A 17,293-nucleotide genomic window follows, 5' to 3' on the forward strand; every position below is an offset into this window, starting at 1 on the left:
CTGGATCAAGTATTGGGAAAAATTCGCTTTCGTGGAGAACTTTTTGTTGGAACTAACCAGCATTTGCTTCACATGGAGAGGAAGATCACAAGAAACTCCCACGGTTAACCTGACGGCAAGGGAACTCTAATCCATGAGATGTCTACCACTGAGGATATTTCACGTTAGCACTGTAGTCGGTGCGAGTCAGATGTGGATTCGTATCAACAAGCCATTCCTGGGATTCGAACACGGTTCGCCTGAGTATAAGACGAACGCTCTATCATGCGATTAACACACTCAAAATATTGTTTCAGAGTGTTCAAATTTTTATCGACACAAATATTAATTTTTATCGATTTGTGTGTCTCAAGACACACAAATATTAATTTTTATCGATAAATACAGCTACAGGCCCCTTAACTACCATTTAGTTGCTCATCCTAATTATTAATTTAATCCATTACAATATAGATACTATACTTAACTATGAAAGGCAACTTGATCTTAAGCTCGCTTGTGTACTAGCCGAGGATAATAGCATAATTTTATATTTAATTCTTTGGTAATCAAGTGAACAAATGTCGATTATTATACTTTTTAATGATCTGATAATGATCTTTTTAATGAGGATTGCAGAATCCTAATGGTGAAAATTGTGCCGCATTCATTTGTCCGATGAGAAACATATTAAAATAAACTTTAAAATCAAATTTTGGAATTTCGTTTTAAATTAGACATATACTTAAAGATTGAATGACATTCTTAAGTGATTTTATTAAGCGAATGTTTGAACAATAATAAAAAACATTGAATCTTGACCAATATTGAATATGAATAATATTAGATATTAAACAATATTGAAATATGAAGAATGATGTATTAGTTATATATTAGTTAAACATTGTTTTATATTTTCAATTGTTATAATTATTATTTCCTACAATTATTGTTTCCTATCTTCTTTCAATTCGACTGATTTGTGGTAAAGTAGTGATTAAAAGTGATGACTAAAAGTGATTTGTGGTATAGTAGCGATTAAAAGTGATGACTAAAAGTGATTTGCGGTAAAGTAGTGATTAAAAATGATGACTAAAAGTGAGTTGTGGTATAGTAGTGATTAAAAATGATGACTAAAAGTGATTTGTGGTAAAGTAGTGATTAAAAACAGTTTTCAAGGTGGGAAAAAAAGAAGCACTGTTTTATTTTGTTTGTTTTGATAATCGAATTATTAGACATAAGGTTTTATGCTAAAATTGCTACAAATCTCTAGATAGGTTGAAATTTCAAGCTCTGAAACATTTAAAAATGTAGTGGCACATGCATTGAAAATATGATTTAAGAAAGAGAACATTTGAAGTTGTAAAAAATATATTTCAAGAAAACTATTGTAAATAATTATTTAACTTTTTTATTAGTCAATTTAATATAAGCAAACGTTTTGAAATCTCAGAAGCAAATACAGCAATCGATACTGTAAGAAATTCCAAATCAAATTACTGTAAAAAGTATAGGCACCCTGAGTACAGCATCTAAAAATTCTATTTTACCATAAAACCCATTCTTACAGTAAAATTTCATACCGTAATTTTACAGTAATATTCATTTAATTGATTCAGTGATTTTACACTGACTATTATAAAAACATTTACTGTACATCAGATTTTTTTTGTTCCGCAAAACTTTGCAATGTTAAAAAATTTTACGGTAAAAAGTACTTACATCCTGAGTGCTTAATTTGATCCAGGATTTTTTACTGTGTATACAAAATATTTCTATTTGCCACAATAAATTTTAAATAAATGAGTTTCATACAGTCAGTTGCTAGTTTTTCTTGGAAAATAATATTCTTTTTAAAATTAAGCATGTATAATGTGTTTATCAAAGCATTTATAATTATAACTTAAAAACCTTTTCTATGATTAAAGAAAGTTAAATACTTAGTTATTTGAATTATTTTATTAGTTTTTATTTAATAGCTTTTCTAAAACTCACAACAAACCTCTTTAGTGACTGAACTATGGGAACGATTTTTTTCCAGACATGGTCAACGCCCATACAATTGGGTGTAGAAAACTGGTATGTTCTTTTTGAGAAAGTATGTAATTACGGAAGCTCATTTTTTTGTGTGTTTCCGCCTCAATTAGTATTCATAACAATGAATAATAATTATTTAAGTGACACAGCGCTGCTTCTGTACGAAATAGGAATCCTATTTTAAAGAAAAATAAACTTAAAATTTAGGAACCAACAGAGGACGTTTTTCTGAGATTTCTTAAAATTAGTCTAAAAGATGGTTGAATATATCTTCAGTATAATCAGTATATTCAATATATTCAGCATAATCTTTCAATATAATCCCCTTGAAATAATGCATCATCGTAAGTTTCACATAATTTCTTTTAATGAAAATTAATAATCTGCGCGGAGAAAAAGAAATCTGGCAAAAATACCGTACTGTATGGTATTGACATTTTCGGTAAAAAAAACAAAACATAATTCGGGTAAATAAAACCAAAATATACAGTATTTAAACAACCATTTATATGGTAATTTTTCCATTCAAATGGTAACTGTTTATTGTTCCCAAAAAATTGTAGATCTTATTACCTCACATTCAGGAAAACATATGAAAGTGAAAAGTAAATTTAACCGAATAAATGTTTTTTATACAATGCTTTAAGGCCTCATGATATAATAACCAAATTCTATCACAATCATTAAATTTTATCAGATAATATAATACCATATATTACTCTTAATTTTACCAAAATCATTAATAAAGCACTAAGTACAAATTACCTCGCTTTTTGGTGTTCCTATAGACCAGAAACACGGTAAATTTTACCATATTCTGATACTTCAGAGCATACTTTCTTTCTCAGTATGGTACTGCATAACGTAATAAATGATATTTTGTTATTCCTAAATAAACACATCTTTTTTTATGGATTCGGATTATTAATGAGTCGAAAATTTGGACAATAAAGCTGAAATATAAGTAGAGCAAGCCTGCTGTTATATTTACCCTTCTCTATTCGTCCCAAATATCAGAGTCTCAACAGTCTCCCTCTTATTCGGTGATTGGCGTCGTATGACAGTTTAGATGAATTCTCTTTTCAAGTAGATTTTATTTTATAACCGTCGTTAAACAACCGACCCAATTTTATGGGCTTACGACTACTAATGTTTAACTCCGTAGCCTTGTAATTTTGAACCCAATCCGGAAGACAAAGGAACTCCTGGATCGAGCATTGGGAAAAATTTGCCTTCGTGGAGCACTTCTTGATGGAGCTAACCCGCATTTGCGTTACATGGAGAGGAAGACCACGAGAACCTCCCACGGTTAGCCTGACCGCAAGAGGATTCTAACCCATGATCCATCTATCACTGAAGATATTTCACGTCAGCACTGAGGTCGGTGCAAGCCGGATGAGGAATTCGTATCGACTGGGATTCGAACCCGGTTCGCCTCATTGGAAGGCGAACGCTGTATCCCCTGAGCCATTTTCTAGTAGATTCGTGTCTATACAGGAGGAAAAGGCCGGGATAGCCTGGTTGGTAGGGCACTGGGTCAATGTTCTAGAGGTCGTGGGTTCGATCCCCGCCGGTCGAAGACTCCCCGTGTGACTGATGAACGTTAAATCTGTCGAGTCTTCGAGTCGAGAGACAAAATTTTCCATGTTCCCATAAAAAATCATACCTTTGGGGGTACTGATCCAGGAGATGCTTTGTCTTCTGAATTTGGCTCAAAATTGCAAGGTTACGGAGTTGAACATTAGTAGTCGTAAACCCAAAATTGGATCTGCTGTTCAACGACGGTTATAATATAAAATAAAATATACAGGAGGAAGTTGGAGAGTTGCAGCTTCAGAAGCGTTAAGATTAGCGGAACAGTAAAGTAGTTAATCATTTTTCCATATGACTTTGCTAAATTAAAAATTATTTTAGAATTCCAACTTTCTATGATAAGCTTATTAGAAGTTAGAAAATTATTAAAATTTAGAAAATTATAATTTTTGAATGGTTTTAGAAACGATAAAAACGCATCTTGTAATGAATATACCTACAGTTAAATTTTAAAATTTAAAAATGGTTTGAATTTTTAAAATGTTTCACTAATTCACAATGGCAAAACAAATTTCATATTTAAAATTGAAGTCAATCTAAGTTTTTCCTATTTAATTTCAAAATATTAACTTTAATAATACGTATCCTTTGCTGAAACTTATTTTAGCATTAATTTCATTTAATAATGTTTTGATATTTTAAAAAAGAAAACTACAATGAATTGAAATTTTATTTTATTTTTTAAAGTTATTTCATATTTGTTATTTATCCTTGTGGTACAGTGCACTAAAAGTAAAAAGATATCTGCCTGAACAACTTTATTTCTAATGATCGGATTTTCACGTACTAAGTGTCAATTTTAATGGTTCCTGGGGCGATCTCAAATATGGTAATTATTTAGTGCTAGCTATTAATTAAGTTACGAAATCGGACACAAAAACGTACTATCTCTGAATAAACATAATCTTTTTTTTTACATATTTGGATATTTATCTTTCAAAATGTAGGGGTTAGCAGCAATCTGGGAAATATGGTCCCCATAGTTTGGTCAGGAGAGCGATCCAAAGTTCGGATTCCTGAATGTTAATTTCTCTTTTCGCGTTTTTAGACGTATTTTTAAAACTAATTAAGCAATTAAAAAATTGGCTCCACTCATAAAAACTATTTGCCCAAGGATAATTTCCTGCAAATTTTTTTTTTAATAATTATTTATTATTTTTCATTTTTTTAATTTTATTGTGGATGGAAAAAATTTCGAATTATGAGGTATTAATTTTTTATATTATATTAATCTACATATTTTTCTATTGAAAAATCTAAAGTTTAAAGTGTTTTTATTTAGTAGAAGCCGAGAAAAATTAAAATTAATTATCAACTGAACTTAAACTGAAAAATGTGCAAAATTACAGTATATTGATTAAACCTCCTTAATTATAATTAAAGACCTTGGAAATTAATCTGCAATTTAGGAAAAATAATGACTAATCAAACTCAAAAATCAAAGCTAAAATCTATGATAAATGAATATTTTTCAACTAATAAGCAATGTGAGACTACAGTGGAATTATCGAATTGCACAATATGAACAATTGAAACCAGAAATTTGCGAATACAAAAGAACGTTAATAAAATTTGAATTTTGATATTGGAATATTATAACTTATATGTTTTGTTATTAGATGATTTTAATAACTAGGTGGATGACTCTTAAAAATGCATAGGCTTTTGTTAGATACATTGATATTATTTTTTCAAATGATTTGAGATATTTTAAATAATAGCTGGTCTTATCAATATTTTTATTTTGAAGTTTGTTTTATTAGAAATTTACTAAAATTTTAATAACATAATTTTAATAACAGAGTAGAAGTTATAGTATCTTTTTGTTATTTGCATTAAAAAAATAATCAGATTATAATCTTGCCCAAAAAATGTAATAAAACTCTGTAGAATATTTACTCTATGGTAGAAAATGTTTGTACATGAAAGATCATTGTTATTGGTGAGTGTTTCAGGTACCTTCCTACCAAGAAAATTATTACCTAATGTCATAAATAAATATAAAGATCCAAATAATTGTTAAATTAAATAAAAATTTCTCTATAATACATAATAGGTCAAAAGATATATGAAATATGCAAAGTACAAGAGAGAAGATTCTTTTTCATAGTTTTAGAGAGTCATTCTTACTATTTTTTTAGATAAAATAGCCCATAAAAATATAAAAAATATTTAATACTATACTATATACCATAACTCTTTCGATATTTAGTTCATCTATTTAAAGTTTTAAGATCATATAAAAACAAATTAAATTTTCGTTGCACGTCAGATGGTCTGTATTACGCTTATATGTTTTGATTGATCAATATTTGTTTCATAATAAACTTACGTAGCGTAATACGCTGGCGTAACGTTGATGCGTTAAAAACTTACACATCAACACTTACGTAGTCAGAGCATAAATTTTGGTAACATACAAATAAATATGACGAGCTAAATACAAATTTAAAAGAAAAGCTTTGTATGCTGAAGCTCGTAATCATGTCGAAATTTTCCACTAATGAGTATCGTGAGATGGCACGTTGAATGTGGCAGCCAGGCAAGAGCAACGCAGCGACTATATAATGAACGTTTACCCGGAGGTCAAAATCCTTCATGTCAGATCATAATAAAGACAGTGAAACAATTCAGGGTAACTGACAGTGTGACCAGCAGACCTCTACCCAGCAGACCAAGAAAAGAGGGCGTGCAACTGGAAGACTCATTAGCGTATGCCCATCCTCAGAGCAGCCCAAGATAAATCGATAAACACTGTGACCCTTCTTAAAGCCCCATCTATACTATCTAAAATGGACTAGGCACTCATCATTTCTGATAACATTTATGTAAGTCAGGGGATGCTCAAAGATGATATGATTGGTGCAACTTCATCATTAACCACTTAGAGGTCCAATCAACGTTTCTAACCAACATCATAAGGACGGATGCGGTATGCTTTTTGCGTAATACTACATACCATAAGCAGAACATCCATTTCTGGTCTCTGAATAATAGTAGATGTTGAATAATCCACAAGTGTCTAACAGTGCATTTAGAATACATTCCAGAACCAAGTCATCGGGTATAGTAATTGCGTAGAATGGTCTCCACCTTCACCTGACCTCGGTTCTTCTATGGGGATGTATCAGGATACATCAAACAGCGAGTGTATGCAAATCCTCCAACAACATTGCAAAAACTTCAAAACCGTATTACTGATGCTTGTGTCAACATGTTACCTGCCATGTGGTACAATGTGCAGCGGGATGAGCAGTTCTGTGTCTACACATACATTGTTGATGAAGGACACCATTTTGCGCATGACAAATCGGTATCCTTTTCGGGAAGTGCAACGCATCAATTGTGCGTTATGTGCTTTGAATTTGTATCATTTTTGAGGGAAAGATACTTTTTTATAATAAATTGATGATGAACAACTTTGTAATTGACTTTTTTCCCCGTATGTTTTACCGTTTTGAGATAAGAACTCCAACTCCGAATTTCGTTGCAAGTCGGAGCTGTCGGCGATTTCCTTGCGTAACTAATGGCAACTTTGCTATACATACACCCCACTTTTATGACTTTAGCTCTTGAAATTCAGAAATTATTGGGTTGACAACGGACCTTAGCGGGCACAATGTTTATTCTTTCTCCAATTAGAAAATAAAAGTTTATCATAGTTTCGAAAAGGGAACTCATTAGGAGATACAGGGAACTCATTTGCAGCTCTATTTTTCTTTTAAAGAACATTTAGTAAAATTACATTTGTTTATTTCTAGATAATATTTTTAGGTATTTACAAGGCACTCGGAAAGTGTCAAATCTATTTAAATAAGACCAAAAAAAATTATTCTTAGCTGACAGGGCAATATTTCGTTTGCAATATAAAAGCGTCTCATAAACCTCAAGTGATTCATGGATCACAAGTTGGAAATCACTGATCTTAAAGATATCAATTGAAGTTAAATGCTTAAGTCAGACATCAATCCAAAGATCCTATTGCATTTTGATATGAAAGATTGATTGCCCTGAAAATTGTATATTTCAATAGAGAGTGAATATTTGTAATGCATTTTTCATATTAGGTCTGACTACATTACCTTTTTATTTAATTGTTATCTAAATGATATCGGCCTGATTTCATTAGCATTTTTTGCGGCCTAAAATTTGCACTGGCCTAATGTGAGAATAGGTCGAGTACTCTTCGAAGCTTGTTGTCAAACTCACACCCTGTGACCATGACCCGTCACTTAAACAGCCAAATTGACGATTAGAAAGAGTCATGGTTATTCAAAACATTTACCTGTTTTTACATTTCTTCACTACATCATTCATACCTGCCCAGCCACCTGCACTTCCTCGAAAAATTAATTTTAATGAAATCATCTTGTCAATGTTTTCTTAATTGTTCTTTCATTCCAAAGTCGTTGATCTTAGTTTCATTTGAAATAAAACGTGATTAAAATCCACGGAATGAAACAGAATTATTGTGATGCTTATTCCGATTTGCTTCGGGATATTTCTATTTTAATACCTGAATTGGCTTTTTCTAGTGCCGCAAATTCGAGTGCAGGTGTTCTGCTTTCTAGACATGAATGAAACTCAATGTGACAACATTCTGATTGCACGCATTGACCACATCAAAGAAAATAAAGTCCATCAATCAGGATGGTAAAAAAATAGCATTTTTTTAATGGATTTATTAAATGGATATATCAAGCATTAGATATCTGAAAGTTATATTTTCATCAGATTAATTTAAAAAGTATAATTTATGCATATTTAAGTTTAATAGAAGTCCGCGGACTTCTATTAAACTTAAATATGCATAAACTAAATATCTAAAACTTCGTACACGCGTGTACGAAGTTTTAGAAAAAAATTAGTTATGAAGTTATACTAAAAGTATGGTTTTTAATTGTTGGCAATGAAAAAGTTCCTTGCGAACATATTTTAATTTTTTTACTTGAATTTTTACTCAATTAGGTTGTAAATGTAAGTGGTCATGGTAAACGTATATCGTAATTAGACATTAAATTTTCATTTTGTCCCCAAAAATTTCTTCGAAACACACGTTTTAGTTATGTTTGTTCAATTATTAAAAAATTATATTAAGATATTGAGTTAATAAATTGCATTTAGAATTAAGCAAGACACATAGAAGAGCACCTGAAAAATTTTAAATAGCAGAAAAAACGAAAACTGGTGCACAAGGAACTTTTCGAAGTTGTGAAAACATTGAAAAATTCCATTACGAGAAAAGGTAACTTTGTCAACGAGAACTACGTTGATGTATGGACCTTTACAAATTCATAATCTTATAAGTCGGTAAGAAAAACTTTGATTTTAACACGAGACTATTATTTCGCAAAGCGTAAATTTTTTTAATAAGTCAAATAATGGATTTTTGAAGGTTTTTTCTCATTCTGAATTTCCAGTGCCCCCTTAAACTTATGTAATTAATAACCGAGTCACTTGCAATAGAAAGCACAAAGTAATCCACTGCTTTTATGCTTTCAATTCAGTAGGTGATTATATTAATTGCACATAAAGAATTATAAGATATTAATTAGTAACATATAACCGAATAAAAATTCCTACAAACTTTACAATAACGGGCATCAAAGCTATGTGTCTTCTAGTGCAATAAAATAGTAAACTCTCAGAGAAGCACCAACAAATATGCCATTGCTTAATTTTATTCTTACAGAAAATTTGATTTAAAGGAAATATCTACATTAGCATTTAACATTGAGGAAAATGAGTAATCAGTTTTGCTGTCAGCATTCAATATATAAATAATTTATAAATAATTTCAAATAATCAATATATAAATAATTTTAAATTGATGAATTGCTTTGTTTAAAAATTAGGTAAAGTTCAATTTTCCTTAATGCATATTTGAAATATAACTGTTTTGATTAATGCAAGAAAAGGACACAAATGCAACATCTGTATCTTAAATAATAGGGGGAGGGATACTACAATATATGCCTATTGACTTTTTTAATTTTATTTGACTTTAACCCACAATTTGTAAATATGGACAGACCTTGTTCTTTTACCAAAACCATAAATTACTTTGTTACTTGCCTTATTACAACCATTTTATTTCTATCATTTCTTATATCTCTTTAAAACAAAATAAATGGCGTATAAACATCTAAATTATTGTTAGCAAACACACTAAATTATTATTATTTTTATAAAATTCGTGCATTAAAATTGGCAATATATTGGAAAGCATTTTCTTTAAAGTTTAAAAAATATTAGTTGAGAAAAACTTAATTTTTAAAATAAAACAGTAAATCGAATGGTTTTTTTGAGTAAACGGTGTTCAGAAAACAAAAGTTTTTTATAAATATTAATTTAAACAGTCGTAACTTGAGAGCTATAACTGTAACTTTATATTTTCATAATAATTTTTTATTGACGAATTATATAAAAACATCGATATTATAATTGAAAGAGAAGCATCAATAGGAAATTTAAAATATTTTTTGATTCATGGAAATTTGACAATGTGAATATAATTTGGCCTCGTATTAGAAAATATATAACTCAATTTTGAATAATATTAGCAGAAATTTGTTTAAATTCGAAAAATATCGCACATTATACTTTGATGCCTATTTAATGAAATACTTCAAATAGTGTTTCTTTTTAAACACACGATAACGTTTGCAATTGTGAACCAAAGTACCTAAAATTTAACTGCATGTATTGTTTAATATTTTGGTAGTTTTGATTGTGTCTATAACCTTTGATCAACTAAGTTACAAGTGCAACTTATCAGAATTTCTTTTTAAAACTAGTTAAAAACGTGCGCTTCTTTTTAAAAAAACTGCTTGTATTTTTAACTATTTTCTTATTAAAAAATTGTATAATGTTTATGCAAAGCGTTATAATAGCATATGGAAGTTTACACCATGAATGGCCTCTTTAAACACTTATAAACAGCTTTTAATTATGCTTTTTTTGTAAATAGTTATTGATATTTCTAATGAAGTTCAATGGAGAGTGTAGCATCAAGTCAATTTTATTCATAATCAAGGCCTTTAGGCCCTGTGGCGGCTTTTTATCTCACAATCTTGTGATACTTTGTCTAGTAGTAGTTTTAATCATGGATTAAAAGAAGAAATAAAGAGAAAAGATTGGCTTACAAAATCATCCAATAGTTAGAAGAAAATAATTGGTTATTGTACTGCGATTGCAGTTCCTAAAAGCTGCCACTGCAGCGCCAGTAATTATTAAGATGTGATGATTAAAAATCGACCGCAGTGCCATTGAGCGCAACAGTAGTGCCTTTAAAATTATCAATTAAAATCGATTATAGCGCCATCAGCGTGTAGTGATAAAATAGTGAAGTTTTTTGGCCGTGGGGCAAGCCTTTATTGAAAAATCTATTAATTAAAGTAAAATTTATTTTAAAATTAATTTGATTATTTGAGAGAATTGCATCACTTGTGAAAAAATGAGCTAGGATCTAGTTTTTGAATCTTCTTTGAGCATTTCAGCATCAAAGATTTGAGCATTGAGCAAAAATATGATCAAAGATTAGTGCGATATTGGGAGTACAAATTAGTTCAATCCATTTTCAAAAGATGTCTCTGGCTGTTATGAATGTTTCATAGTGACAGCTGGTTTCGTTGGTTTCAGAGAGGTTAGACATCTGTCCATAATATTCAGTTTTTATCGCTTTGAATTTCATACAAAAACCCTGTTTTTTAATTTGTTGAATATGTCAAATTTTGTAGTAACTAAACAGCATTTGCGGGAGGTTTTATGTTTCTGCTTTGATTTTAAGAAAAGTGCAGCAGAAGAGAATCGAATGCTTGTAGAAGGTTATGGTGACAATGCTCCAACTGATAAATGATGTAGGGAAAGGTTTCGAGGCTTCACGAATCGTGGATGGTGATTGTAGAATGGTGAATGGTGACTGAAGAATGGAGAATGGTGTTGCATACTATTAGCTGCTGCAACCTGGAGATTCCATTACGGGCGATCGGTTCAAGAATTGATTCATTTGAGCCGCCATGCATTACGAGAAAAACGGCCGGAGTATGAGCAAAGATATGTTAAAGTTAATTTTCTGAATGATAACGGTCGGCCTCATGTCACAAAAGTCGTAAAAAATTACTTGGAAGCGCTCAAGTGGGATATTTTACCGCACCCACCATATTCGCCGGACATTGCTCCTTCTGATTACTGGTTGTTCCGACGGTTGCAGCATGATTTTGCAGATCACCGGTTCACTTCTTTCGCAGAAATCGAAAATTGACTCCTAACTTAGATCGCCTCAAAAGACGAGACATTTTTTCGAGATAGAATTCGAAAATTGCCTGAGAGTTGGGAAAAAGTAGTAGCCAGCGATGGACAATACATTTATTAATCTGTTCATTCATTTCGTTCTGAAATAAATGAATTTTCGACCACAAAAAAACGGACCGAACTAATTTGTACAGGTCATAAGTGAAGAACTTAGTAACAGAACCGGCTAAGTGACACTTGAGAGAATTTTAGTAAATGAACCCAAAATTTTACACGTTCTCCTTTTTGTTTTTTCGTTTAATCTTTATGTTTTCAGTACGTTTGTGAAAGCATAACTCACAAAATTTTTGAGGGTTTATTTTCTTTATTCTAACTCTTTTATAAAGGAAGATTTTTGTGTGTTGCATTTGCTTGTTTTCACAAACGATTTTAGATGTTTTTAATCGAATTTAATTTTGTTTAGAAAGATGAAATAAATATGCATGTGTTTAGGCTTACATTCATAGAATAAAATTTCAGCAACCTTAATTTGGAACGTATTAGTATCAAATTTTATCTAGCCTTGTCGTTTAGAAAACCGATCAAAAACGATTCAGAGACCTCTCAACTTTCGCTAAGGATGTTTCACCGGTATGAATCGCTTTAATTGGCGAAATTCCGGTACTTTTTGATTTTAAAAAAGCATTTTTTTAAATAGCGTTGATTGTGGTAAAAATGTTATGTCAATTTGTTACATCTAAAGGTATTTCTGATATTAAATAAAAGTATTTTTATTAGCTTTAATACAAAAAATATCCATGTACAGTTGTTGAAATAAGAATTATTTTCAATTTTTCATTAAAAATAATACTTTCATACAAAGATGACTGAATGATTACAAAAGGACGAATACAAAAATTATTGAAATGGAAGGCTGAATAGTATTTATTTTTGAGCCCATCTAATTAAATAATACGAGTTAATTGTTTCGTAGTGTTTAGCTCCCTCCTGAATCCAAATTGTTCATTGGGGAGCAGGTGCAGTTTATCTAGTATCCTATTCTTGATAATTCTTTCATGAATCTTACTTAGTGTGGGTAATAAGCTTATGGCTTAGTGATTGTGTGGCAATATTGGAGTTTTTTTTATAGGTTTTGGGGCTTCTTTACACTGATCGGGAAAGTGACATAATTTAAGGGAGGATTTATTAATATGTGATAAGAGGTTTAAATAATTATCAGGGATGGCTCTGATCATTTTATTTGATATTCTCCTTCTGGTTTTTTTCTTATTTTAAATTGTTTAATTATGTTTTTAAGCTCATATATATCTGTGGTTGTAAGATTGCGCAGTAGAATGGCATTTCTAAAGTATGTGCGATTTTCCCTGAGAGCTATTTCTTCAAAATTAATATTTTCACTTTCAGTGTTCTCAAATAATTGCTCTTATTTCATGTCTGCAAATGCTTCTGACTTTTCTTGGGGTGCATAAACAAGTCCCCTTTTCCTATATATAGATTTATTAATTCTGTTTTCAGTTTTTAGTGTCTTGGTATTATGAGTAGTCTTCTGTGTTGAAGCCTTCAACGTTTTCCATCTATGTTTTATTATTGTGTTCAAGACAGTGCTTTCTTTTTATTTGTTTATTTAATTTATTCATTTGACTTTTTACCTGTGGGTCGTGTGATTAATTGATTATCTATCTTTATTTATGTATATGATTAGTTGTTTCATGTGTAACGGTAGTTTCATGTAATTTGGGATTGTTTGTTTTTCATTTGTTGCTTTATCAAAAGTTTTGATGAGTTGTCGATTAAGATCAGAGATTGTGTTATCCACATCTTCTGTATTTGTTTGTTGGAGCTCAATTCTATTATTTTGTGTGAGAATATTAGATTCCAGTAGTCCATTTTGTTATTTTAATTTTTCGTCGTGTGCTTGTCAATTTTTATTGTTAACACTACACTTAATAATACAGTTATGTTATGAAAATACTGGTGCTCAAAATAAAATTGTCATATTTTGTCTATAACTCTGAAACAGGAGAACCGACTTATATGAAATTTGGTATGAAGATAGGTAGATGTAATACAAACAGGATTTGAAATCAAATTTAACAGTCGATCGTCAATGATACATAAATATATTTTCTCAGTTGCTTAAACGATCCATCTAGACGTAGTATTGTAAACTTGTATTTTTAACCACAATATTTATCCTTTTTTTTATAATTTTCAGTAAAAAACTTTTTCAGGATTCATTCCAGGCCCTGAAATGGGCAGGGTGCTAAATACTGAAGAAAAAACAATATTACCCTAAAAGAAAAAGGCACCTGCCACAAAAAAAGATATTGCATTTATTTCACAAAAGTTTATGTAGCTTTTGAGAAACCCGAAAAATACAAACTTTTTAACTTTATTATTCAAAGAAATCACTTTCCCAAAGATACATAGTTTAACTTAAAAGTAATTCCTCAGTTAAATTCGTAATCGGTTTTACAATGAGCGTAATTCCTGATTCTTACGTGTCGTAATAATAATGTATTAAAAATAACGGGCTTTTAAAAACGACACCGAAATGTCTGGAAAAATAACTGTAATAACTACCGAAAAAGTAATTGGATTTTACGATACAATCGTCACGAATTCAACACGTAAAAAAGGATTAATTAATAAAATACGAAATTTGTAAACCATAACATCATAGTAAAGTTATCGGATTAAAAAAAAAAACGCCTCGGAAATTGCCAAGAAATGATAAGTAGCAGCAGAAAAAACAATCAATAAACGACGTGGACTTGCGATAGAATCGTTGCCGAGTTGAGCGTTTTACAAAGTGATTCCTTAAATTCAAAATACTTTCTTGTAGTAATAGCATCGTATAAAGGCTATCAGAATAGGAAAGAAAAACAAAAAACAAGTGGAATGGACTGAAAAAAAAGAAAGGAATTGTTGCGAATCGAACGAGTCAAAAAGTGATCATCAAAATTCAAAATTCGCGTGTCGTAATAATGTATTAAAAATATCGGATTTTGAAAAATCACGAGGAAAGAGTCGAAAAAAGGATAAATGGCAGACAAAAAAATATCACCCAAGGACGTTAAGTTACGATCAAAAAGTTACGTATCGGCTGCGTCAGAGAGTGATAACGTATTAAAAATATCGGAATTAAAAAAATCACATGAAAAGAACTGGAAAAAAAATAATAATAAGCTCAAATTCGAAGTTCGTAACTCCTGGTCTGGACACCCGCCGTGCCACTAGCAAGCGAAACGTGTGAGATTATACTCGTAACTTCTCATCCGTCATGGAGATCGGCCTGGAGTTCAAGGTCAGGAGAGTGACACTCAGGAGAGCAAAAAAATTTTTAAAGTTAGGCGTCTGGATATAATTTTCTAGCCTTCAAATTTAAATATTTTGGCTCAAATTACGAAAGAAAATGGCCAGGGGATAGAGCGTTCGCCTTCCAATGAGGCGAACCGGGTTCGAATCCCAGTCGATACGAATTCCGAATCTGGCTTGCACCGACCACAGTGTTATATCCTCAGTGTTAGAAGGATCATGAGTTAGAGTCTCCTTGCCATCAGGCTAGCCGTGGGAGGTTTTCTTGGTTTTCTCTCCATGTAACGCAAATGCAGGTTATTTCCATAAAAAATTCCTCCACGAAGGCAAATTTCTCCCAATACTTGATCCAGGAGTTCCCTTGTCTTCTGGATTGGGTTCAAAATTACAAGGTTACGGCGTTGAACATTAGTAGTCGTAAACCCAAAAATTGGGTTGGCTGTTCAACGACGGTTACAAAATAACCATGAATACAAATAAAATAACTAGCATTCAAAATTTCTAGTGCTCACTCAAGCTCACGCGTAACACCCATTAGAATCGAAAGAACAGAAATCGAGCAAAGATGAGGTTAACGGTGCCTGATTTAACGGTTCCGTTTCCAGAATTGACCAATATGGCAACAAATGATCTTTCACCCTTCCATGTCTTTTGAAAAGTAACAGTGACTGCATGGCGCAAAAAGTTTTGTAAAAAATAATTAAATATGTAAAAGATTGTAAAAAATAATTAAATATATGAAATTGTCTGTTGAAAGTATCACACCTGATTACATACTGATCAATTACATACTGGCAATAATAATGAAGAACCGAACATTGTATTTTTGGTAAAGTTAAAAATCTGACAATGCTGAAAATCGATGAAGTCTGAATTGATTAAAGACTTCAAATACTGCTTTGTACTTGTGCACAATGACAAACCAACCGACAAAGTGTAAAATATGAATTTAACTAGTATGATGAAGATTTATTAGCATTAGTTCAAATTAATATCTTGAATTAGGTTCATATTTTATTTGGTTTCCCTTAATAAGAAAGGCATAGATTTTTATCAATAGCCGTGCATTATTAGGAATAACCTAGCAGGACGTATTGCCCCATATTTTCTACACTTCGTCGCTTTGAAACTAAACCGTGGTAACTCAAAAAAGCAAGTTTTTCCGGAGAGCGATTTCTAACTTTTCAAGAAAGCGAATTTATCTGCTCTCTAAATTAATTTTATGGAACTTATGAAGATAACACGTTGTCTCTTTAAAAGGGTGATTTTTTTCACACAAAATGACCCAAATATCTTTTTTCGATTTTTTTGTGTTACTACGGTTCAGTTTCAAAGCGACGACTTGTGTTCTCTTAAGGTAAAAGGCCATTGCCCGATATTTCCTGCGTTGATGTTTTTTAATGTTATTTTAAGACTTGTTACCTACTTAGAAGTTGGTTTACTCGCTCAAAATTTTTTATTTTCATATGAAAATTTTAAATTTTTATCTGCTAATAGACTTGACATTTTTTAATTTCCAGATGTCTGATAAGATCCCCACAGGTTTAAACTTTTAGTCATTCTTAATACTGACTAAAAAAACATATACAGGAATCCATGTTAATTACTAGTAATGATCGACTTTAGTCTAATTTTTTAAACTATTTCAGTTTCAAAAATATTTCAGATATGAAATTGTTCAATTGTCAATTGTTGAAACTGTCACTTTGATATTGTGGTGAACCTGATCCTCTTGTTTCAACTATAAGCTTGTATAAACTATATTAAATATATGCAACTAACCATATTAATTATATGCAACTAACTATATTAATTATATGCAACTAACTATATTAATTATATGCAACTAATTATTAACAATTATATTAATTATATGCAACTAACTGTACCCCATGCATGGAACACTCATCCAAACCATTCAGCGATCTCAAGAATAATTAATATGTCTTATTAATTGCATAATTTTTCAGCCTGTCGGAAGTCATTCTTTATTTTTTGTTCGATTCTGTAACTCTTGTTTTATACTTTCCAACTACGCATAATAACGCGTGAATTCTAATTGTGTTCAACCTATCTTCATACCAAATTTAATTTAAATCGATTTTAATTTTTA

The 17,293-nt window shown here is 30.9% G+C and overlaps 1 protein-coding gene and 1 long non-coding RNA gene across 3 annotated transcripts in view; one reads left to right on the forward strand and one right to left on the reverse strand.

Moving 5' to 3' along the window:
• The window catches only part of LOC107447768 (CRISP/Allergen/PR-1), a 157,340-nt gene that overhangs the window by 53,403 nt on the left and 86,644 nt on the right, over positions 1-17,293 (forward strand). The gene's annotated exons all lie outside the window — the stretch shown is intronic.
• LOC107447769 (uncharacterized) overlaps positions 1-17,293 on the reverse strand; it is a 95,173-nt gene that overhangs the window by 12,838 nt on the left and 65,042 nt on the right. The window lies entirely within an intron of this gene.

The sequence above is a fragment of the Parasteatoda tepidariorum genome, chromosome X2 (assembly GCF_043381705.1).
Source record: "Parasteatoda tepidariorum isolate YZ-2023 chromosome X2, CAS_Ptep_4.0, whole genome shotgun sequence".
In the NCBI taxonomy this organism is placed as follows: domain Eukaryota; kingdom Metazoa; phylum Arthropoda; class Arachnida; order Araneae; family Theridiidae; genus Parasteatoda; species Parasteatoda tepidariorum.